The following is a 23,813-nucleotide window of genomic DNA, read 5'->3' on the forward strand; positions in this document are numbered from 1 at the left end:
GGGATTGTCTCTCAGTCAGTGACAGGGATTGAACCTCAGTCAGTGACGGGATTGATTCTCAGTCAGTGACAGGGATTGAATCTCTGTCAGTGACAGGGATTGATCCTCAGTCAGTGACAGGAATTGAAGCTCAGTCAGTGATAGTGATTGAAACTCAGTCAGTGACAGGAATTGAATCTCAGTCAGTGACAGTGTTTGTGATTCAGTCAGTGACAAGGATTGAGCCTCAGCCAGTGACAGGGATTGAATCACAGTCAGTGGCAGGGATTGGCTCTCAATCAGTGTCAGGGATTGATCGTCAGTCAGTGTCAGGGATTGAAGCTCAGTCAAAGACAGGGAGCGAAAGTCAGTCAGTGACAGGGATTGGATCTCAGTCTGTGACAGGGATTGAATCTCAATCAGTAACTGGGAATGAATCTCAGTCAGGGACGGTGTCTGAGATTCAGTCAGTGACAGGGATTGACCCTCAGTTAGTGACAGGGATTGAATCTCAGTTAGTGACAGGGATTGAACCTCAGTCAGTGACAGGGATTGAATCTCATTTAGTGACAGGGATTGAATCTCAGTCAGTGACAGGGATTGAATCTCAATCAGTGACAGGGATTGAATCTCAGTCAGTGACAGGGATTGAACCTCAGTCAGTGACGGGTTTGATCCTCAGTCTGTGACAGGGATTGAATCTCAGTCAGTGACAGGGATTGATCCTCAGTCAGTGACAGGAATTGAAGCTCAGTCAGTGACAGTGATTGAAACTCAGTCAGTGACAGGTATTGAATCTCAGTCAGCAACAGTGTTTGAGATTCAGTCAGTGACAAGGATTGACCCTCAGTCAGTGACAGGGATTGAATCACAGTCAGTGGCAGGGATTGGATCTCAATCAGTGTCAGGGATTGATCGTCAGTCAGTGTCAGGGATTGAAGCTCAGTCAAAGACATGGAGCGAACGTCAGTCAGTGACAGGGAGTGAATCTCAGTCAGTGACAGGGATTGAACCACTGTCAGTGACAGGGATTGATCCTCAGTCAGCGACAGGGATTGTATCTCAGGCAGTGACAGGTATTGAATCTCAATCAGTGACAGGGATTGAATCTCAGTCAGTAACAGAGATTGAGTCTCAATCAGTTACAGGGATTGAATCTCAGTCAGTGACAGTGATTGAGATTCAGTCAGTGACATGGATTGACCGTCAGTCAGTGACAGGGATTGAATCTCAGTCAGTGGCAGGGATTGGATCTCAATCAGTGTTAGAGATTGATCATCAGTCAGTGACAGGAATTCAATCTCTGTCCGTGACAGGGATTGAATCTCAGTCAGTGACAGGGAGTGAACCTCAGTCAGAGAGAGGGATTGAATCTCAGTCAGTGGCAGGGATTGGATCTCAGTCAGTGACAGGGATTGAACATCAGTCAGTGACAGGGATTGAGCTTCAGTCAGTGACTGGGATTGAATTTCAGTCAGTGACAGGGAGTGAACCACAGTCAGTGACAATGATTGAACCTCATTCAGTGACCGTGACTGAATCTCAATCAGTGACAGGCATTGAATCTCAGTCCATGACATGGACTGATCCTCAGTCTGAGACAGGGAGAGAACCTCAGTCAGTGACAGGGATTGAATCTCAGTAAGTGACAGGGATTGAGTCTCAGTCACGACAGGTTTTGATCGTCAGTCAGTGACAGGAAATGAATCAAAGTCAGTGACAGGGATTGAGCTTCAGTCAGTGACAGGGATTGATCCTCAGTCAGTGACAGGGTTTGGATCTCAGTCAGTGACAGGGATTGAGCTTCAGTCAGAGACAGGGATTAATTCTCAGTTAGTGATAGGGATTCAATCTCAGTCAGTGACAGGGATTGAATCTCAATCAGTGACAGGGAGTAAATCTCACTCAGAGACAGCGAGTGAGTTCCAGTCAGTTACAGGGATTGAGATTCAGTCAGTGACAGGGATTGAATCTCAGTCAGTGACAGGGATTGATTCTCAGTCAGTGACAGTGATTGAGATTCAGTCAGTGACAGGGATTGAACCTCAGTCAGTGACAGGGATTGAAACTCAGTCAGTGACAGGAATTGAATTTCAGTGGGTGACAGAGATTGAACGTCAGTCAATGACAGGGATTGAACCTCAGTCAGTGACAGGGATTGAACCTCTGTCAGAGACAGGGATTGATCCTCAGTCAGTGACAGGGATTGAATCTCAGTCAGTGACAGATATTCAATCTCAATCAGTGACAGGGATTGAATCTCATACCATGAAACGGATTGATCCTCAGTCAGAGACAGGGATTGAATTTCAGTCTGTGACAGGGATTGAATCTCAATCAGTAACTGGGAATGAATCTCAGTCTGGGACAGTGTTTGAGATTCAGTCAGTGACAGGGATTGACCCTCAGTTAGTGACGGGATTGATTCTCAGTCAGTGACAGGAATTGAAGCTCAGTCAGTGACAGTGATTGAAACTCAGTCAGTGACAGGGAGTGAACGTCAGTCAATGACAGGGATGGAGCCTCAGTCTGTGACAGATATTCAATCTCAATCAGTGACAGGGATTGATCCTCAGTCAGTGACAGGGATTGAATCTCAATTTCGTGACAGGGATTGAACCTCAGTCAGTGACGGGATTGATTCTCAGTCAGTGACAGGGATTGAATCTCAGTCAGTGACAGGGATTGATCCTCAGTCAGTGACAGGAATTGAAGCTCAATCAGTGACAGGGATTGAATCTCAGTCAGTGACAGGGATTGATCCTCAGTCAGTGACAGGAATTGAAGCTCAGTCAGTGACAGTGATTGAAACTCAGTCAGTGACAGGAATTGAATCTCAGTCGGTGACAGTTTTTGAGATTCAGTCATTGACAGGGATTGACCCTCAGTTAGTGACAGGGATTGAATCTCAGTTAGTGACAGGGATTGAACCTAAGTCTGTGACAGGGATTGAACCTAAGTCTGTGACAGGGATTGAAGCTCAGCCAGTGACAGGGATTGATCCTCAGGCAGTGACACGTATTGAATCTCAGTCAGTGACTGGATTTGATCCTCAGTCTGTGACAGGGATTGATTCTCAGTCAGAGACAGGGTTTGAATCGCAATCAGTGACATGGATTGATCCGCAGTCAGTGACAGGGAATGAATCTCAGTCAGTGACAGGGATTAAATCTCAGTTAGTGACAGGAATTGAATCTCAGTCAGTGACAGTGTTTGAGATTCAGTCAGTGACAGGGATTGACCCTCAGTTAGTGACAGGGATTGAATCTCAGTCAGTGAAAGGAATTGAAGCTCAGTCAGTGACACGTATTGAATCTCAGTCAGTGACAGGGATTAAATCTCAGTTAGTGACAGGGATTGAACCTCAGTCAGTGACAGGGATTGAATCTCAGTCAGTGAAAGGGATTGAACCTCAGTCTGTGACAGGGATTGAATCTCAGTCAGTGGCAGAGAATTATCCTCAGTCAGTGACAGGGATTGAATCTTAGTCAGTGACAGGGATTGATCCTCAGTCAGTGACAGGAATTGAAGCTCAGTCAGTGACAGTGATTCAAACTCAGTCAGTGACAGGGATTGAATCTCAGTCAGTGACAGGGATTGAATCTCAGTCAGTGACAGGGATTGAATCTCAGTCAGTGACAGGGATTGAAGCTCAGTCAGTGACAGGGATTGAAGCTCAGTCAAAGACAGGGAGCGAACGTCAGTCAGTGACAGGGATTGATCCTCAGTCAGTGACAGGGATTGAAGCTCAGTCAGTGACAGGGATTGAACCTCAGTCAGTGACAGTGATTGAACCTCAGTCAGTGACAGGGATTGAGATTCAGTCAGTGACAGGGATTGAACCTCAGTCAGTGACAGTGATTGAATCTCAATCAGTGACAGGGATTGTATCTCAGGCAGTTACAGGTATTGAATCTCAATCAGTGACAGGGATTGAATCTCAGTCAGTAACAGAGATTGAATCACAATCAGTGACAGGGGTTGAATCTCAGTCAATGACAGGGATTGAATCTCAGTCAGTAACAGAGATTGAATCTCAGTCAGTGTTAGGGATTGAGATTCAGTTAGTGACATGGATTGACCGTCAGTCAGTGACAGGGATTGAATCACAGTCAGTGGCAGGGATTGGATCTCAATCAGTGTCAGGGATTGATCCTCAGTCAGTGACAGGAATTGAATCTCAGTCAGTGACAGGGATTGAATCTCAGTGGGTGACAGGGAATGATCCTCAGTCAGTGGCAGGGATTGTATCTCAGTCCATGACACGGATTGATCCTCTGTCAGTGACTGGGATTGAATCTCTGTCAGTGACAGGGATTGAATCTCAATCAGTCACAGGGATTGAATCTCAGTCAATGACGGGGTTTGAAACTCATTCAGTGACAGGGATTGAATCTCAGTCAATGACAGGGATTGAGATGCAGTCAGTGACAGGGATTGAATCTCAGTCAGTGACAGGAATTGAATCTCAGTCAGTGACAGGGATTGAACCTCAGTCAATGAAAGGGATTGAACTTCAGTCTGTGACAGGGATTGAACCTCAGACAGTGACAGGGATTGAACCTCAGTCAGTGACAGGGATTGATCCTCAGTCAGTGACAGGGTTTGTATCTCAGTCAGTGACAGGGATTGAAGCTCAGACAGTGGCAGGGTTTGATTCTTAGTCAGTGACAGGGATTGAATCTCAGTCTGTGACCGGGATTGAATCTCAGTCAGTGACTGGGATTGAATTTCAATCAGTGACAGGGACTGAATCTCAATCAGTAACAGGGATTGATCCTCAGTCAGTGACAGGGATTGATTCTCAGTCAGTGACAGCGATTGAATCTCACTCAGTGACAGGGATTGAATCTCAGTCAGTGAGAGGGATTGATCCTCAGTCAGTGACAAGGATTGAATCTCAGTCAGTGACAGGGACTGAATCTCAATCAGTGACAGAGACTGATCCTCAGTCAGTGACAGGGATTGAATCTCAGTCAGTGAGAGGGATTGAATCTCACTCAGTGAGAGGGATTGAATCTCTGTCAGTGAGATGGATTGATCCTCAGTCAGTGATAGGGATTGAATCTCAGTCAGTGACAGGTTTTGATCGTCAGTCAGTGACAGGGATTGAATCTCAATCAGTGACAGGGATTGGATCTCAGTCAGTGACAGGAATTGAACCTCAGTCAGTGACAGGGATTGAGCTTCAGTCAGTGACAGGGATTGAATTTCAGTCAGTGACAGGGATTGAATCTCAGTCATTGACAGGGATTGAATCTCAATCAGTGTCAGGGATTGTCTCTCAGTCAGTGACAGGGATTGAACCTCTGTCAGTGACAGGGATTGATCCTCAGTCAGTGACAGGAATTGAAGCTCAGTCAGTGATAGTGATTGAAACTCAGTCAGTGACAGGAATTGAATCTCAGTCAGTGACAGTGTTTGTGATTCAGTCAGTGACAAGGATTGAGCCTCAGCCAGTGACAGGGATTGAATCACAGTCAGTGGCAGGGATTGGCTCTCAATCAGTGTCAGGGATTGATCGTCAGTCAGTGTCAGGGATTGAAGCTCAGTCAAAGACAGGGAGCGAAAGTCAGTCAGTGACAGGGATTGGATCTCAGTCTGTGACAGGGATTGAATCTCAATCAGTAACTGGGAATGAATCTCAGTCAGGGACGGTGTCTGAGATTCAGTCAGTGACAGGGATTGACCCTCAGTTAGTGACAGGGATTGAATCTCAGTTAGTGACAGGGATTGAACCTCAGTCAGTGACAGGGATTGAATCTCATTTAGTGACAGGGATTGAATCTCAGTCAGTGACAGGGATTGAATCTCAATCAGTGACAGGGATTGAATCTCAGTCAGTGACAGGGATTGAACCTCAGTCAGTGACGGGTTTGATCCTCAGTCTGTGACAGGGATTGAATCTCAGTCAGTGACAGGGATTGATCCTCAGTCAGTGACAGGAATTGAAGCTCAGTCAGTGACAGTGATTGAAACTCAGTCAGTGACAGGTATTGAATCTCAGTCAGCAACAGTGTTTGAGATTCAGTCAGTGACAAGGATTGACCCTCAGTCAGTGACAGGGATTGAATCACAGTCAGTGGCAGGGATTGGATCTCAATCAGTGTCAGGGATTGATCGTCAGTCAGTGTCAGGGATTGAAGCTCAGTCAAAGACATGGAGCGAACGTCAGTCAGTGACAGGGAGTGAATCTCAGTCAGTGACAGGGATTGAACCACTGTCAGTGACAGGGATTGATCCTCAGTCAGCGACAGGGATTGTATCTCAGGCAGTGACAGCTATTGAATCTCAATCAGTGACAGGGATTGAATCTCAGTCAGTAACAGAGATTGAGTCTCAATCAGTTACAGGGATTGAATCTCAGTCAGTGACAGTGATTGAGATTCAGTCAGTGACATGGATTGACCGTCAGTCAGTGACAGGGATTGAATCTCAGTCAGTGGCAGGGATTGGATCTCAATCAGTGTTAGAGATTGATCATCAGTCAGTGACAGGAATTCAATCTCTGTCCGTGACAGGGATTGAATCTCAGTCAGTGACAGGGAGTGAACCTCAGTCAGAGAGAGGGATTGAATCTCAGTCAGTGGCAGGGATTGGATCTCAGTCAGTGACAGGGATTGAACATCAGTCAGTGACAGGGATTGAGCTTCAGTCAGTGACTGGGATTGAATTTCAGTCAGTGACAGGGAGTGAACCACAGTCAGTGACAATGATTGAACCTCATTCAGTGACCGTGACTGAATCTCAATCAGTGACAGGCATTGAATCTCAGTCCATGACATGGACTGATCCTCAGTCTGAGACAGGGAGAGAACCTCAGTCAGTGACAGGGATTGAATCTCAGTAAGTGACAGGGATTGAGTCTCAGTCACGACAGGTTTTGATCGTCAGTCAGTGACAGGAAATGAATCAAAGTCAGTGACAGGGATTGAGCTTCAGTCAGTGACAGGGATTGATCCTCAGTCAGTGACAGGGTTTGGATCTCAGTCAGTGACAGGGATTGAGCTTCAGTCAGAGACAGGGATTAATTCTCAGTTAGTGATAGGGATTCAATCTCAGTCAGTGACAGGGATTGAATCTCAATCAGTGACAGGGATTGGATCTCAGTCAGTGACAGGGATTAAATCTCAGTTAGTGACAGGGATTGAACCTCAGTCAGTGACAGGGATTGAATCTCAGTCAGTGAAAGGGATTGAACCTCAGTCTGTGACAGGGATTGAATCTCAGTCAGTGGCAGAGAATTATCCTCAGTCAGTGACAGGGATTGAATCTTAGTCAGTGACAGGGATTGATCCTCAGTCAGTGACAGGAATTGAAGCTCAGTCAGTGACAGTGATTCAAACTCAGTCAGTGACAGGGATTGAATCTCAGTCAGTGACAGGGATTGAATCTCAGTCAGTGACAGGGATTGAATCTCAGTCAGTGACAGGGATTGAAGCTCAGTCAGTGACAGGGATTGAAGCTCAGTCAAAGACAGGGAGCGAACGTCAGTCAGTGACAGGGATTGATCCTCAGTCAGTGACAGGGATTGAAGCTCAGTCAGTGACAGGGATTGAACCTCAGTCAGTGACAGTGATTGAACCTCAGTCAGTGACAGGGATTGAGATTCAGTCAGTGACAGGGATTGAACCTCAGTCAGTGACAGTGATTGAATCTCAATCAGTGACAGGGATTGTATCTCAGGCAGTTACAGGTATTGAATCTCAATCAGTGACAGGGATTGAATCTCAGTCAGTAACAGAGATTGAATCACAATCAGTGACAGGGGTTGAATCTCAGTCAATGACAGGGATTGAATCTCAGTCAGTAACAGAGATTGAATCTCAGTCAGTGTTAGGGATTGAGATTCAGTTAGTGACATGGATTGACCGTCAGTCAGTGACAGGGATTGAATCACAGTCAGTGGCAGGGATTGGATCTCAATCAGTGTCAGGGATTGATCCTCAGACAGTGACAGGAATTGAATCTCAGTCAGTGACAGGGATTGAATCTCATTGGGTGACAGGGAATGATCCTCAGTCAGTGGCAGGGATTGTATCTCAGTCCATGACACGGATTGATCCTCTGTCAGTGACTGGGATTGAATCTCAGTCAGTGACAGGGATTGAATCTCAATCAGTCACAGGGATTGAATCTCAGTCAATGACGGGGTTTGAAACTCATTCAGTGACAGGGATTGAATCTCAGTCAATGACAGGGATTGAGATGCAGTCAGTGACAGGGATTGAATCTCAGTCAGTGACAGGAATTGAATCTCAGTCAGTGACAGGGATTGAACCTCAGTCAATGAAAGGGATTGAACTTCAGTCTGTGACAGGGATTGAACCTCAGTCAGTGACAGGGATTGAACCTCAGTCAGTGACAGGGATTGATCCTCAGTCAGTGACAGGGTTTGTATCTCAGTCAGTGACAGGGATTGAAGCTCAGACAGTGGCAGGGTTTGATTCTTAGTCAGTGACAGGGATTGAATCTCAGTCTGTGACCGGGATTGAATCTCAGTCAGTGACTGGGATTGAATTTCAATCAGTGACAGGGACTGAATCTCAATCAGTAACAGGGATTGATCCTCAGTCAGTGACAGGGATTGATTCTCAGTCAGTGACAGCGATTGAATCTCACTCAGTGACAGGGATTGAATCTCAGTCAGTGAGAGGGATTGATCCTCAGTCAGTGACAAGGATTGAATCTCAGTCAGTGACAGGGACTGAATCTCAATCAGTGACAGAGACTGATCCTCAGTCAGTGACAGGGATTGAATCTCAGTCAGTGAGAGGGATTGAATCTCACTCAGTGAGAGGGATTGAATCTCTGTCAGTGAGATGGATTGATCCTCAGTCAGTGATAGGGATTGAATCTCAGTCAGTGACAGGTTTTGATCGTCAGTCAGTGACAGGGATTGAATCTCAATCAGTGACAGGGATTGGATCTCAGTCAGTGACAGGAATTGAACCTCAGTCAGTGACAGGGATTGAGCTTCAGTCAGTGACAGGGATTGAATTTCAGTCAGTGACAGGGATTGAATCTCAGTCATTGACAGGGATTGAATCTCAATCAGTGTCAGGGATTGTCTCTCAGTCAGTGACAGGGATTGAACCTCTGTCAGTGACAGGGATTGATCCTCAGTCAGTGACAGGAATTGAAGCTCAGTCAGTGATAGTGATTGAAACTCAGTCAGTGACAGGAATTGAATCTCAGTCAGTGACAGTGTTTGTGATTCAGTCAGTGACAAGGATTGAGCCTCAGCCAGTGACAGGGATTGAATCACAGTCAGTGGCAGGGATTGGCTCTCAATCAGTGTCAGGGATTGATCGTCAGTCAGTGTCAGGGATTGAAGCTCAGTCAAAGACAGGGAGCGAAAGTCAGTCAGTGACAGGGATTGGATCTCAGTCTGTGACAGGGATTGAATCTCAATCAGTAACTGGGAATGAATCTCAGTCAGGGACGGTGTCTGAGATTCAGTCAGTGACAGGGATTGACCCTCAGTTAGTGACAGGGATTGAATCTCAGTTAGTGACAGGGATTGAACCTCAGTCAGTGACAGGGATTGAATCTCATTTAGTGACAGGGATTGAATCTCAGTCAGTGACAGGGATTGAATCTCAATCAGTGACAGGGATTGAATCTCAGTCAGTGACAGGGATTGAACCTCAGTCAGTGACGGGTTTGATCCTCAGTCTGTGACAGGGATTGAATCTCAGTCAGTGACAGGGATTGATCCTCAGTCAGTGACAGGAATTGAAGCTCAGTCAGTGACAGTGATTGAAACTCAGTCAGTGACAGTGATTGAATCTCAGTCAGCAACAGTGTTTGAGATTCAGTCAGTGACAAGGATTGACCCTCAGTCAGTGACAGGGATTGAATCACAGTCAGTGGCAGGGATTGGATCTCAATCAGTGTCAGGGATTGATCGTCAGTCAGTGTCAGGGATTGAAGCTCAGTCAAAGACATGGAGCGAACGTCAGTCAGTGACAGGGAGTGAATCTCAGTCAGTGACAGGGATTGAACCACTGTCAGTGACAGGGATTGATCCTCAGTCAGCGACAGGGATTGTATCTCAGGCAGTGACAGCTATTGAATCTCAATCAGTGACAGGGATTGAATCTCAGTCAGTAACAGAGATTGAGTCTCAATCAGTTACAGGGATTGAATCTCAGTCAGTGACAGTGATTGAGATTCAGTCAGTGACATGGATTGACCGTCAGTCAGTGACAGGGATTGAATCTCAGTCAGTGGCAGGGATTGGATCTCAATCAGTGTTAGAGATTGATCATCAGTCAGTGACAGGAATTCAATCTCTGTCCGTGACAGGGATTGAATCTCAGTCAGTGACAGGGAGTGAACCTCAGTCAGAGAGAGGGATTGAATCTCAGTCAGTGGCAGGGATTGGATCTCAGTCAGTGACAGGGATTGAACATCAGTCAGTGACAGGGATTGAGCTTCAGTCAGTGACTGGGATTGAATTTCAGTCAGTGACAGGGAGTGAACCACAGTCAGTGACAATGATTGAACCTCATTCAGTGACCGTGACTGAATCTCAATCAGTGACAGGCATTGAATCTCAGTCCATGACATGGACTGATCCTCAGTCTGAGACAGGGAGAGAACCTCAGTCAGTGACAGGGATTGAATCTCAGTAAGTGACAGGGATTGAGTCTCAGTCACGACAGGTTTTGATCGTCAGTCAGTGACAGGAAATGAATCAAAGTCAGTGACAGGGATTGAGCTTCAGTCAGTGACAGGGATTGATCCTCAGTCAGTGACAGGGTTTGGATCTCAGTCAGTGACAGGGATTGAGCTTCAGTCAGAGACAGGGATTAATTCTCAGTTAGTGATAGGGATTCAATCTCAGTCAGTGACAGGGATTGAATCTCAATCAGTGACAGGGAGTAAATCTCACTCAGAGACAGCGAGTGAGTTCCAGTCAGTTACAGGGATTGAGATTCAGTCAGTGACAGGGATTGAATCTCAGTCAGTGACAGGGATTGATTCTCAGTCAGTGACAGTGATTGAGATTCAGTCAGTGACAGGGATTGAACCTTAGTCAGTGACAGGGATTGAAACTCAGTCAGTGACAGGAATTGAATTTCAGTGGGTGACAGAGATTGAACGTCAGTCAATGACAGGGATTGAACCTCAGTCAGTGACAGGGATTGAACCTCTGTCAGAGACAGGGATTGATCCTCAGTCAGTGACAGGGATTGAATCTCAGTCAGTGACAGATATTCAATCTCAATCAGTGACAGGGATTGAATCTCATACCATGAAACGGATTGATCCTCAGTCAGAGACAGGGATTGAATTTCAGTCTGTGACAGGGATTGAATCTCAATCAGTAACTGGGAATGAATCTCAGTCTGGGACAGTGTTTGAGATTCAGTCAGTGACAGGGATTGACCCTCAGTTAGTGACGGGATTGATTCTCAGTCAGTGACAGGAATTGAAGCTCAGTCAGTGACAGTGATTGAAACTCAGTCAGTGACAGGGAGTGAACGTCAGTCAATGACAGGGATGGAGCCTCAGTCTGTGACAGATATTCAATCTCAATCAGTGACAGGGATTGATCCTCAGTCAGTGACAGGGATTGAATCTCAATTTCGTGACAGGGATTGAACCTCAGTCAGTGACGGGATTGATTCTCAGTCAGTGACAGGGATTGAATCTCAGTCAGTGACAGGGATTGATCCTCAGTCAGTGACAGGAATTGAAGCTCAATCAGTGACAGGGATTGAATCTCAGTCAGTGACAGGAATTGAAGCTCAGTCAGTGACAGTGATTGAAACTCAGTCAGTGACAGGGAGTGAACGTCAGTCAATGACAGGGATGGAGCCTCAGTCTGTGACAGGGATTGATCCTCAGTCAGTGACAGATATTCAATCTCAATCAGTGACAGGGATTGAATCTCAGTCAGTGACAGGGATTGATCCTCAGTCAGTGACAGGAATTGAAGCTCAATCAGTGACAGGGATTGAATCTCAGTCAGTGACAGGGATTGATCCTCAGTCAGTGACAGGAATTGAACCTCAGTCAGTGACAGTGATTGAAACTCAGTCAGTGACAGGAATTGAATCTCAGTCGGTGACAGTTTTTGAGATTCAGTCATTGACAGGGATTGACCCTCAGTTAGTGACAGGGATTGAATCTCAGTTAGTGACAGGGATTGAACCTAAGTCTGTGACAGGGATTGAACCTAAGTCTGTGACAGGGATTGAAGCTCAGCCAGTGACAGGGATTGATCCTCAGGCAGTGACACGTATTGAATCTCAGTCAGTGACTGGATTTGATCCTCAGTCTGTGACAGGGATTGATTCTCAGTCAGAGACAGGGTTTGAATCGCAATCAGTGACATGGATTGATCCGCAGTCAGTGACAGGGAATGAATCTCAGTCAGTGACAGGGATTAAATCTCAGTTAGTGACAGGAATTTAATCTCAGTCAGTGACAGTGTTTGAGATTCAGTCAGTGACAGGGATTGACCCTCAGTTAGTGACAGGGATTGAATCTCAGTCAGTGAAAGGAATTGAAGCTCAGTCAGTGACACGTATTGAATCTCAGTCAGTGACAGGGATTAAATCTCAGTTAGTGACAGGGATTGAACCTCAGTCAGTGACAGGGATTGAATCTCAGTCAGTGAAAGGGATTGAACCTCAGTCTGTGACAGGGATTGAATCTCAGTCAGTGGCAGAGAATTATCCTCAGTCAGTGACAGGGATTGAATCTTAGTCAGTGACAGGGATTGATCCTCAGTCAGTGACAGGAATTGAAGCTCAGTCAGTGACAGTGATTCAAACTCAGTCAGTGACAGGGATTGAATCTCAGTCAGTGACAGGGATTGAATCTCAGTCAGTGACAGGGATTGAATCTCAGTCAGTGACAGGGATTGAAGCTCAGTCAAAGACAGGGAGCGAACGTCAGTCAGTGACAGGGATTGAAGCTCAGTCAGTGACAGGGATTGAACCTCAGTCAGTGACAGTGATTGAACCTCAGTCAGTGACAGGGATTGAGATTCAGTCAGTGACAGGGATTGAACCTCAGTCAGTGACAGTGATTGAATCTCAATCAGTGACAGGGATTGTATCTCAGGCAGTTACAGGTATTGAATCTCAATCAGTGACAGGGATTGAATCTCAGTCAGTAACAGAGATTGAATCACAATCAGTGACAGGGGTTGAATCTCAGTCAATGACAGGGATTGAATCTCAGTCAGTAACAGAGATTGAATCTCAGTCAGTGTTAGGGATTGAGATTCAGTTAGTGACATGGATTGACCGTCAGTCAGTGACAGGGATTGAATCACAGTCAGTGGCAGGGATTGGATCTCAATCAGTGTCAGGGATTGATCCTCAGTCAGTGACAGGAATTGAATCTCAGTCAGTGACAGGGATTGAATCTCAGTGGGTGACAGGGAATGATCCTCAGTCAGTGGCAGGGATTGTATCTCAGTCCATGACACGGATTGATCCTCTGTCAGTGACTGGGATTGAATCTCAGTCAGTGACAGGGATTGAATCTCAATCAGTCACAGGGATTGAATCTCAGTCAATGACGGGGTTTGAAACTCATTCAGTGACAGGGATTGAATCTCAGTCAATGACAGGGATTGAGATGCAGTCAGTGACAGGGATTGAATCTCAGTCAGTGACAGGAATTGAATCTCAGTCAGTGACAGGGATTGAACCTCAGTCAATGAAAGGGATTGAACTTCAGTCTGTGACAGGGATTGAACCTCAGTCAGTGACAGGGATTGAACCTCAGTCAGTGACAGGGATTGATCCTCAGTCAGTGACAGGGTTTGTATCTCAGTCAGTGACAGGGATTGAAGCTCAGACAGTGGCAGGGTTTGATTCTTAGTCAGTGACAGGGATTGAATCTCAGTCTGTGACCGGGATTGAATCTCAGTCAGTGACTGGGATTGAATTTCAATCAGTGACAGGGACTGAATCTCAATCAGTAACAGGGATTGATCCTCAGTCAGTGACAGGGATTGATTCTCAGTCAGTGACAGCGATTGAATCTCACTCAGTGACAGGGATTGAATCTCAGTCAGTGAGAGGGATTGATCCTCAGTCAGTGACAAGGATTGAATCTCAGTCAGTGACAGGGACTGAATCTCAATCAGTGACAAAGACTGATCCTCAGTCAGTGACAGGGATTGAATCTCAGTCAGTGAGAGGGATTGAATCTCACTCAGTGAGAGGGATTGAATCTCTGTCAGTGAGATGGATTGATCCTCAGTCAGTGACAGGGATTGAATCTCAATCAGTGACAGGGATTGGATCTCAGTCAGTGACAGGAATTGAACCTCAGTCAGTGACAGGGATTGAGCTTCAGTCAGTGTCAGGGATTGAATTTCAGTCAGTGACAGGGATTGAATCTCAGTCATTGACAGGGATTGAATCTCAATCAGTGTCAGGGATTGTCTCTCAGTCAGTGACAGGGATTGAACCTCTGTCAGTGACAGGGATTGATCCTCAGTCAGTGACAGGAATTGAAGCTCAGTCAGTGATAGTGATTGAAACTCAGTCAGTGACAGGAATTGAATCTCAGTCAGTGACAGTGTTTGTGATTCAGTCAGTGACAAGGATTGAGCCTCAGCCAGTGACAGGGATTGAATCACAGTCAGTGGCAGGGATTGGCTCTCAATCAGTGTCAGGGATTGATCGTCAGTCAGTGTCAGGGATTGAAGCTCAGTCAAAGACAGGGAGCGAAAGTCAGTCAGTGACAGGGATTGGATCTCAGTCTGTGACAGGGATTGAATCTCAATCAGTAACTGGGAATGAATCTCAGTCAGGGACGGTGTCTGAGATTCAGTCAGTGACAGGGATTGACCCTCAGTTAGTGACAGGGATTGAATCTCAGTTAGTGACAGGGATTGAACCTCAGTCAGTGACAGGGATTGAATCTCATTTAGTGACAGGGATTGAATCTCAGTCAGTGACAGGGATTGAATCTCAATCAGTGACAGGGATTGAATCTCAGTCAGTGACAGGGATTGAACCTCAGTCAGTGACGGGTTTGATCCTCAGTCTGTGACAGGGATTGAATCTCAGTCAGTGACAGGGATTGATCCTCAGTCAGTGACAGGAATTGAAGCTCAGTCAGTGACAGTGATTGAAACTCAGTCAGTGACAGGTATTGAATCTCAGTCAGCAACAGTGTTTGAGATTCAGTCAGTGACAAGGATTGACCCTCAGTCAGTGACAGGGATTGAATCACAGTCAGTGGCAGGGATTGGATCTCAATCAGTGTCAGGGATTGATCGTCAGTCAGTGTCAGGGATTGAAGCTCAGTCAAAGACATGGAGCGAACGTCAGTCAGTGACAGGGAGTGAATCTCAGTCAGTGACAGGGATTGAACCACTGTCAGTGACAGGGATTGATCCTCAGTCAGCGACAGGGATTGTATCTCAGGCAGTGACAGGTATTGAATCTCAATCAGTGACAGGGATTGAATCTCAGTCAGTAACAGAGATTGAGTCTCAATCAGTTACAGGGATTGAATCTCAGTCAGTGACAGTGATTGAGATTCAGTCAGTGACAGGGATTGAATCTCAGTCAGTGGCATGGATTGGATCTCAATCAGTGTTAGAGATTGATCATCAGTCAGTGACAGGAATTCAATCTCTGTCCGTGACAGGGATTGAATCTCAGTCAGTGACAGGGAGTGAACCTCAGTCAGAGAGAGGGATTGAATCTCAGTCAGTGGCAGGGATTGGATCTCAGTCAGTGACAGGGATTGAACATCAGTCAGTGACAGGGATTGAGCTTCAGTCAGTGACTGGGATTGAATTTCAGTCAGTGACAGGGAGTGAACCACAGTCAGTGACAATGATTGAACCTCATTCAGTGACCGTGACTGAATCTCAATCAGTGACAGGCATTGAATCTCAGTCCATGACATGGACTGATCCTCAGTCTGAGACAGGGAGAGAACCTCAGTCAGTGACAGGGATTGAATCTCAGTAAGTGACAGGGATTGAGTCTCAGTCACGACAGGTTTTGATCGTCAGTCAGTGACAGGAAATGAATCAAAGTCAGTGACAGGGATTGAGCTTCAGTCAGTGACAGGGATTGATCCTCAGTCAGTGACAGGGTTTGGATCTCAGTCAGTGACAGGGATTGAGCTTCAGTCAGAGACAGGGATTAATTCTCAGTTAGTGATAGGGATTCAATCTCAGTCAGTGACAGGGATTGAATCTCAATCAGTGACAGGGAGTAAATCTCACTCAGAGACAGCGAGTGAGTTCCAGTCAGTTACAGGGATTGAGATTCAGTCAGTGACAGGGATTGAATCTCAGTCAGTGACAGGGATTGATTCTCAGTCAGTGACAGTGATTGAGATTCAGTGGGTGACAGAGATTGAACGTCAATCAATGACAGGGATTGAACCTCAGTCAGTGACAGGGATTGAACCTCTGTCAGTGACAGGGATTGATCCTCAGTCAGTGACAGGGATTGAATCTCAGTCAGTGACAGATATTCAATCTCAATCAGTGACAGGGATTGAATCTCATACCATGAAACGGATTGATCCTCAGTCAGAGACAGGGATTGAATTTCAGTCTGTGACAGGGATTGAATCTCAATCAGTAACTGGGAATGAATCTCAGTCTGGGACAGTGTTTGAGATTCAGTCAGTGACAGGGATTGACCCTCAGTTAGTGACGGGATTGATTCTCAGTCAGTGACAGGAATTGAAGCTCAGTCAGTGACAGTGATTGAAACTCAGTCAGTGACAGGGAGTGAACGTCAGTCAATGACAGGGATGGAGCCTCAGTCTGTGACAGGGATTGATCCTCAGTCAGTGACAGATATTCAATCTCAATCAGTGACAGGGATTGATCCTCAGTCAGTGACAGGGATTGAATCTCAATCAGTGACAGGGATTGAACCTCAGTCAGTGACGGGATTGATTCTCAGTCAGTGACAGGGATTGAATCTCAGTCAGTGACAGGGATTGATCCTCAGTCAGTGACAGGAATTGAAGCTCAGTCAGTGACAGTGATTGAAACTCAGTCAGTGACAGGAATTGATTCTCAGTCAGTGACAGGAATTGATTCTCAGTCAGTGACAGGAATTGAATCTCAGTCGGTGACAGTTTTTGAGATTCAGTCATTGACAGGGATTGACCCTCAGTTAGTGACAGGGATTGAATCTCAGTTAGTGACAGGGATTGAACCTAAGTCTGTGACAGGGATTGAAGCTCAGCCAGTGACAGGGATTGAAGCTCAGCCAGTGACAGGGATTGATCCTCAGGCAGTGACACGTATTGAATCTCAGTCAGTGACTGGATTTGATCCTCAGTCTGTGACAGGGATTGATTCTCAGTCAGAGACAGGGTTTGAATCGCAATCAGTGACATGGATTGATCCGCAGTCAGTGACAGGGAATGAATCTCAGTCAGTGACAGGGATTAAATCTCAGTTAGTGACAGGAATTGAATCTCAGTCAGTGACAGTGTTTGAGATTCAGTCAGTGACAGGGATTGACCCTCAGTTAGTGACAGGGATTGAATCTCAGTCAGTGAAAGGAATTGAAGCTCAGTCAGTGACACGTATTGAATCTCAGTCAGTGACAGGGATTAAATCTCAGTTAGTGACAGGGATTGAACCTCAGTCAGTGACAGGGATTGAATCTCAGTCAGTGAAAGGGATTGAACCTCAGTCTGTGACAGGGATTGAATCTCAGTCAGTGGCAGAGAATTATCCTCAGTCAGTGACAGGGGTTGAATCTTAGTCAGTGACAGGGATTGATCCTCAGTCAGTGACAGGAATTGAAGCTCAGTCAGTGACAGTGATTCAAACTCAGTCAGTGACAGGGATTGAATCTCAGTCAGTGACAGGGATTGAATCTCAGTCAGTGACAGGGATTGAATCTCAGTCAGTGACAGGGATTGAAGCTCAGTCAGTGACAGGGATTGAAGCTCAGTCAAAGACAGGGAGCGAACGTCAGTCAGTGACAGGGATTGATCCTCAGTCAGTGACAGGGATTGAAGCTCAGTCAGTGACAGGGATTGAACCTCAGTCAGTGACAGTGATTGAACCTCAGTCAGTGACAGGGATTGAGATTCAGTCAGTGACAGGGATTGAACCTCAGTCAGTGACAGTGATTGAATCTCAATCAGTGACAGGGATTGTATCTCAGGCAGTTACAGGTATTGAATCTCAATCAGTGACAGGGATTGAATCTCAGTCAGTAACAGAGATTGAATCACAATCAGTGACAGGGGTTGAATCTCAGTCAATGACAGGGATTGAATCTCAGTCAGTAACAGAGATTGAATCTCAGTCAGTGTTAGGGATTGAGATTCAGTCAGTGACATGGATTGACCGTCAGTCAGTGACAGGGATTGAATCACAGTCAGTGGCAGGGATTGGATCTCAATCAGTGTCAGGGATTGATCCTCAGTCAGTGACAGGAATTGAATCTCAGTCAGTGACAGGGATTGAATCTCAGTGGGTGACAGGGAATGATTCTCAGTCAGTGGCAGGGATTGTATCTCAGTCCATGACACGGATTGATCCTCTGTCAGAGACAGGGATTGAATCTCAGTCAGTGACAGGGATTGAATCTCAATCAGTCACAGGGATTGAATCTCAGTCAATGACGGGGTTTGAATCTCATTCAGTGACAGGGATTGAATCTCAGTCAATGACAGGGATTGAGATGCAGTCAGTGACAGGGATTGAATCTCAGTCAGTGACAGGAATTGAATCTCAGTCAGTGACAGGGATTGAACCACAGTCAATGAAAGGGATTGAACTTCAGTCTGTGACAGGGATTGAACCTCAGTCAGTGACAGGGATTGAACCTCAGTCAGTGACAGGGATTGATCCTCAGTCAGTGACAGGGTTTGTATCTCAGTCAGTGACAGGGATTGAAGCTCAGACAGTGGCAGGGTTTGATTCTTAGTCAGTGACAGGGATTGAATCTCAGTCTGTGACCGGGATTGAATCTCAGTCAGTGACTGGGATTGAATTTCAATCAGTGACAGGGACTGTATCTCAATCAGTAACAGGGATTGATCCTCAGTCAGTGACAGGGATTGATTGTCAGTCAGTGACAGCGATTGAATCTCACTCAGTGACAGGGATTGAATCTCAGTCAGTGAGAGGGATTGATCCTCAGTCAGTGACAAGGATTGAATCTCAGTCAGTGACAGGGACTGAATCTCAATCAGTGACAGAGACTGATCCTCAGTCAGTGACAGGGATTGAATCTCAGTCAGTGAGAGAGATTGAATCTCACTCAGTGACAGGGATTGAATCTCTGTCAGTGAGATGGATTGATCCTCAGTCAGTGATAGGGATTGAATCTCAGTCAGTGACAGGAATTGATTCTCAGTCAGTGACATGGATTGGATCTCAATCAGTGACAGGGATTGGATCTCAGTCAGTGACAGGAATTGAACCTCAGTCAGTGACAGGGATTGAGCTTCAGTCAGTGACAGGGATTGAATTTCAGTCAGTGACAGGGATTGGATCTCAGTCAGTGACAGGGATTGAGCTTCAGTCAGTGACAGGGATTGAACCTCAGTCAGTGGCAGGGATTGAATCTCAGTCAGTGACAGGTATTGAACCTCAGTCAGTGACAGTGATTGAACCTCAGTCAGTGACAGGGATTGAATCTCAATCAGTTACAGGGATTGAATCTCAGTCAGTGAGAGGTATTGAACCTCAGTCAGTGACAGTGATTGAACCTCAGTCAGTGACCGCGACTGAATCTCAATCAGTGACAGGGATTGGACCTCAATCAGTGACAGGGATTGAATTCCCGTCAGTGACAGTGATTGATCCTCAGTCAGTGACAGGGATTGAGCTTCAGTCAGTGACAGGGATTGAATCTCATTTAGTGACAGGGATTGAATCTTAGTCAGTGACAGGGATTGACCCTCAGTCAGTGACAGGGATTGAATTTCAGTCAGTGACAGGGTTTGATCCTCAGTCAGTGACAGGGATTGATTCTCAGTCAGTGACAGGGATTGAATCTCAGTTAGTGACAGGGATTGAAACTATGTCAGTGACAGGAATTGTATCTCAATCAGTTACAGGGATTGAATCTCAGTCAGTGACAGGAATTGTATCTCAATCAGTGACAGGGACTGAATCTCTGTTAGTGACGGGGATTGAACCTCAGTCAGTGACAGGGGTTGAATTTCATTTAGTGACAGGGATAGAATCTCAGTCAGTCACAGGGATTGACTCTCAATCAGTGACAGGGATTGAATTTCAGTCAGTGACAGGGTTTGATCCTCAGTCAGTGACAGGGATTGATTCTCAGTCAGTGACAGGGATTGAATCTCAGTCAGTGACAGGGATTGAAACTATGTCAGTGACAGGAATTGAAGCTCAGTCAGAGACAGGAATTGATCCTCAGTCATTGACAGGGATTGAATCTCAGTCAGTGACAGGTTTTGGTGCTGAGTCAGTGACAGGGATTGAATCTCAATCAGTGACAGGGATTGGATCTCAGTCAGTGACAGGGATTGAACCTCAGTCAGTGACAGGGATTGAGCTTCAGTCAGTGACAGGGATTGAATTTCAATCAGTGACAGGGATTGGATCTCAGTCAGTGACAGGGATTGAAGCTCAGTCAGTGACAGGGAGTGAACCTCAGTCATAGAGAGGGATTGAATCTCAGTCAGTGGCAGGGATTGAATCTCAGTCAGTGACAGGGATTGAGCTTCAGTCAGTGACAGGGATTGAATTTCAGTCAGTGACAGTGAGTGAACCTCAGTCAGTGACAGGGATTGAACCTCAGTCAGTGACCGAGACTGAATCTCAATCAGTGACAGGCATTGAATCTCAGTCCATGACACGGATTGATCCTCAGTCTGAGACAGGGAGAGAACCTCAGTCAGTGACAGGGATGGAATCTCAGTCAGTGACAGGGATTGAGTCTCAGTCAGTGACCGGTTTTGATCGTCAGTCAGTGACAGGGATTGAATCTCAATCAGTGACAGGGATTGAATTCCCGTCAGTGACAGGGAATGATCCTCAGTCAGTGTCAGGGATTGAGCTTCAGTCAGTGACAGGGATTGAATCTCATTTAGTGACAGGGATTGAATCTCAGTCATTGACAGGGATTGAATCTCAATCAGTGTCAGGGATTGTCTCTCAGTCAGTGACAGGGATTGAACCTCAGTCAGTGACGGGATTGATTCTCAGTCAGTGACAGGGATTGAATCTCTGTCAGTGACAGGGATTGATCCTCAGTCAGTGACAGGAATTGAAGCTCAGTCAGTGATAGTGATTGAAACTCAGTCAGTGACAGGAATTGAATCTCAGTCAGTGACAGTGTTTGTGATTCAGTCAGTGACAAGGATTGAGCCTCAGCCAGTGACAGGGATTGAATCACAGTCAGTGGCAGGGATTGGCTCTCAATCAGTGTCAGGGATTGATCGTCAGTCAGTGTCAGGGATTGAAGCTCAGTCAAAGACAGGGAGCGAATGTCAGTCAGTGACAGGGATTGGATCTCAGTCTGTGACAGGGATTGAATCTCAATCAGTAACTGGGAATGAATCTCAGTCAGGGACGGTGTCTGAGATTCAGTCAGTGACAGGGATTGACCCTCAGTTAGTGACAGGGATTGAATCTCAGTTAGTGACAGGGATTGAACCTCAGTCAGTGACAGGGATTGAATCTCATTTAGTGACAGGGATTGAATCTCAGTCAGTGACAGGGATTGAATCTCAATCAGTGACAGGGATTGAATCTCAGTCAGTGACAGGGATTGAACCTCAGTCAGTGACGGGTTTGATCCTCAGTCTGTGACAGGGATTGAATCTCAGTCAGTGACAGGGATTGATCCTCAGTCAGTGACAGGAATTGAAGCTCAGTCAGTGACAGTGATTGAAACTCAGTCAGTGACAGGTATTGAATCTCAGTCAGCAACAGTGTTTGAGATTCAGTCAGTGACAAGGATTGACCCTCAGTCAGTGACAGGGATTGAATCACAGTCAGTGGCAGGGATTGGATCTCAATCAGTGTCAGGGATTGATCGTCAGTCAGTGTCAGGGATTGAAGCTCAGTCAAAGACATGGAGCGAACGTCAGTCAGTGACAGGGAGTGAATCTCAGTCAGTGACAGGGATTGAACCACTGTCAGTGACAGGGATTGATCCTCAGTCAGCGACAGGGATTGTATCTCAGGCAGTGACAGGTATTGAATCTCAATCAGTGACAGGGATTGAATCTCAGTCAGTAACAGAGATTGAGTCTCAATCAGTTACAGGGATTGAATCTCAGTCAGTGACAGTGATTGAGATTCAGTCAGTGACATGGATTGACCGTCAGTCAGTGACAGAGACTGAATCTCAATCAGTAACAGGGATTGATCCTCAGTCAGTGACAGGGATTGATTCTCAGTCAGTGACAGCGATTGAATCTCACTCAGTGACAGGGATTGAATCTCAGTCAGTGAGAGGGATTGATCCTCAGTCAGTGACAAGCATTGAATCTCAGTCAGTGACAGGGACTGAATCTCAATCAGTGACAGAGACTGATCCTCAGTCAGTGACAGGGATTGAATCTCAGTCAGTGAGAGGGATTGAATCTCACTCAGTGACAGGGATTGAATCGCAGTCAGTGAGATGGATTGATCCTCAGTCAGTGATAGGGATTGAATCTCAGTCAGTGACAGGAATTGATTCTCAGTCAGTGACATGGATTGGATCTCAATCAGTGACAGGGATTGGATCTCAGTCAGTGACAGGGATTGAACCTCAGTCAGTGACAGGGATTGAGCTTCAGTCAGTGACAGGGATTGAATTTCAGTCAGTGACAGGGATTGGATCTCAGTCAGTGACAGGGATTGAAGCTCAGTCAGTGACAGGGAGTGAACCTCAGTCAGAGAGAGGGATTGAATCTCAGTCAGTGGCAGGGATTGAATCTCAGTCAGTGACAGGGATTGAGCTTCAGTCAGTGACAGGGATTGAATTTCAGTCAGTGACAGTGAGTGAACCTCAGTCAGTGACAGGGATTGAACCTCAGTCAGTGACCGAGACTGAATCTCAATCAGTGACAGGCATTGAATCTCAGTCCATGACACGGATTGATCCTCAGTCTGAGACAGGGAGAGAACCTCAGTCAGTGACAGGGATTGAATCTCAGTCAGTGACAGGGATTGAGTCTCAGTCAGTGACAGGGATTGAATCTCAATCAGTGACAGGGATTGAATTCCCGTCAGTGACAGGGAATGATCCTCAGTCAGTGTCAGGGATTGAGCTTCAGTCAGTGACAGGGATTGAATCTCATTTAGTGACAGGGATTGAATCTCAGTCATTGACAGGGATTGAATCTCAATCAGTGTCAGGGATTGTCTCTCAGTCAGTGACAGGGATTGAACCTCAGTCAGTGACGGGATTGATTCTCAGTCAGTGACAGGGATTGAATCTCTGTCAGTGACAGGGATTGATCCTCAGTCAGTGACAGGAATTGAAGCTCAGTCAGTGATAGTGATTGAAACTCAGTCAGTGACAGGAATTGAATCTCAGTCAGTGACAGTGTTTTTGATTCAGTCAGTGACAAGGATTGAGCCTCAGCCAGTGACAGGGATTGAATCACAGTCAGTGGCAGGGATTGGCTCTCAATCAGTGTCAGGGATTGATCGTCAGTCAGTGTCAGGGATTGAAGCTCAGTCAAAGACAGGGAGCGAAAGTCAGTCAGTGACAGGGATTGGATCTCAGTCTGTGACAGGGATTGAATCTCAATCAGTAACTGGGAATGAATCTCAGTCAGGGACGGTGTCTGAGATTCAGTCAGTGACAGGGATTGACCCTCAGTTAGTGACAGGGAATGAATCTCAGTCAGTGACAGGGATTAAATCTCAGTTAGTG

Source organism: Chiloscyllium plagiosum, unplaced genomic scaffold (assembly GCF_037043375.1).
Source record: "Chiloscyllium plagiosum isolate Xiang-an unplaced genomic scaffold, Cpla_swu_hap1 HiC_scaffold_36, whole genome shotgun sequence".
Taxonomy (NCBI): domain Eukaryota; kingdom Metazoa; phylum Chordata; class Chondrichthyes; order Orectolobiformes; family Hemiscylliidae; genus Chiloscyllium; species Chiloscyllium plagiosum.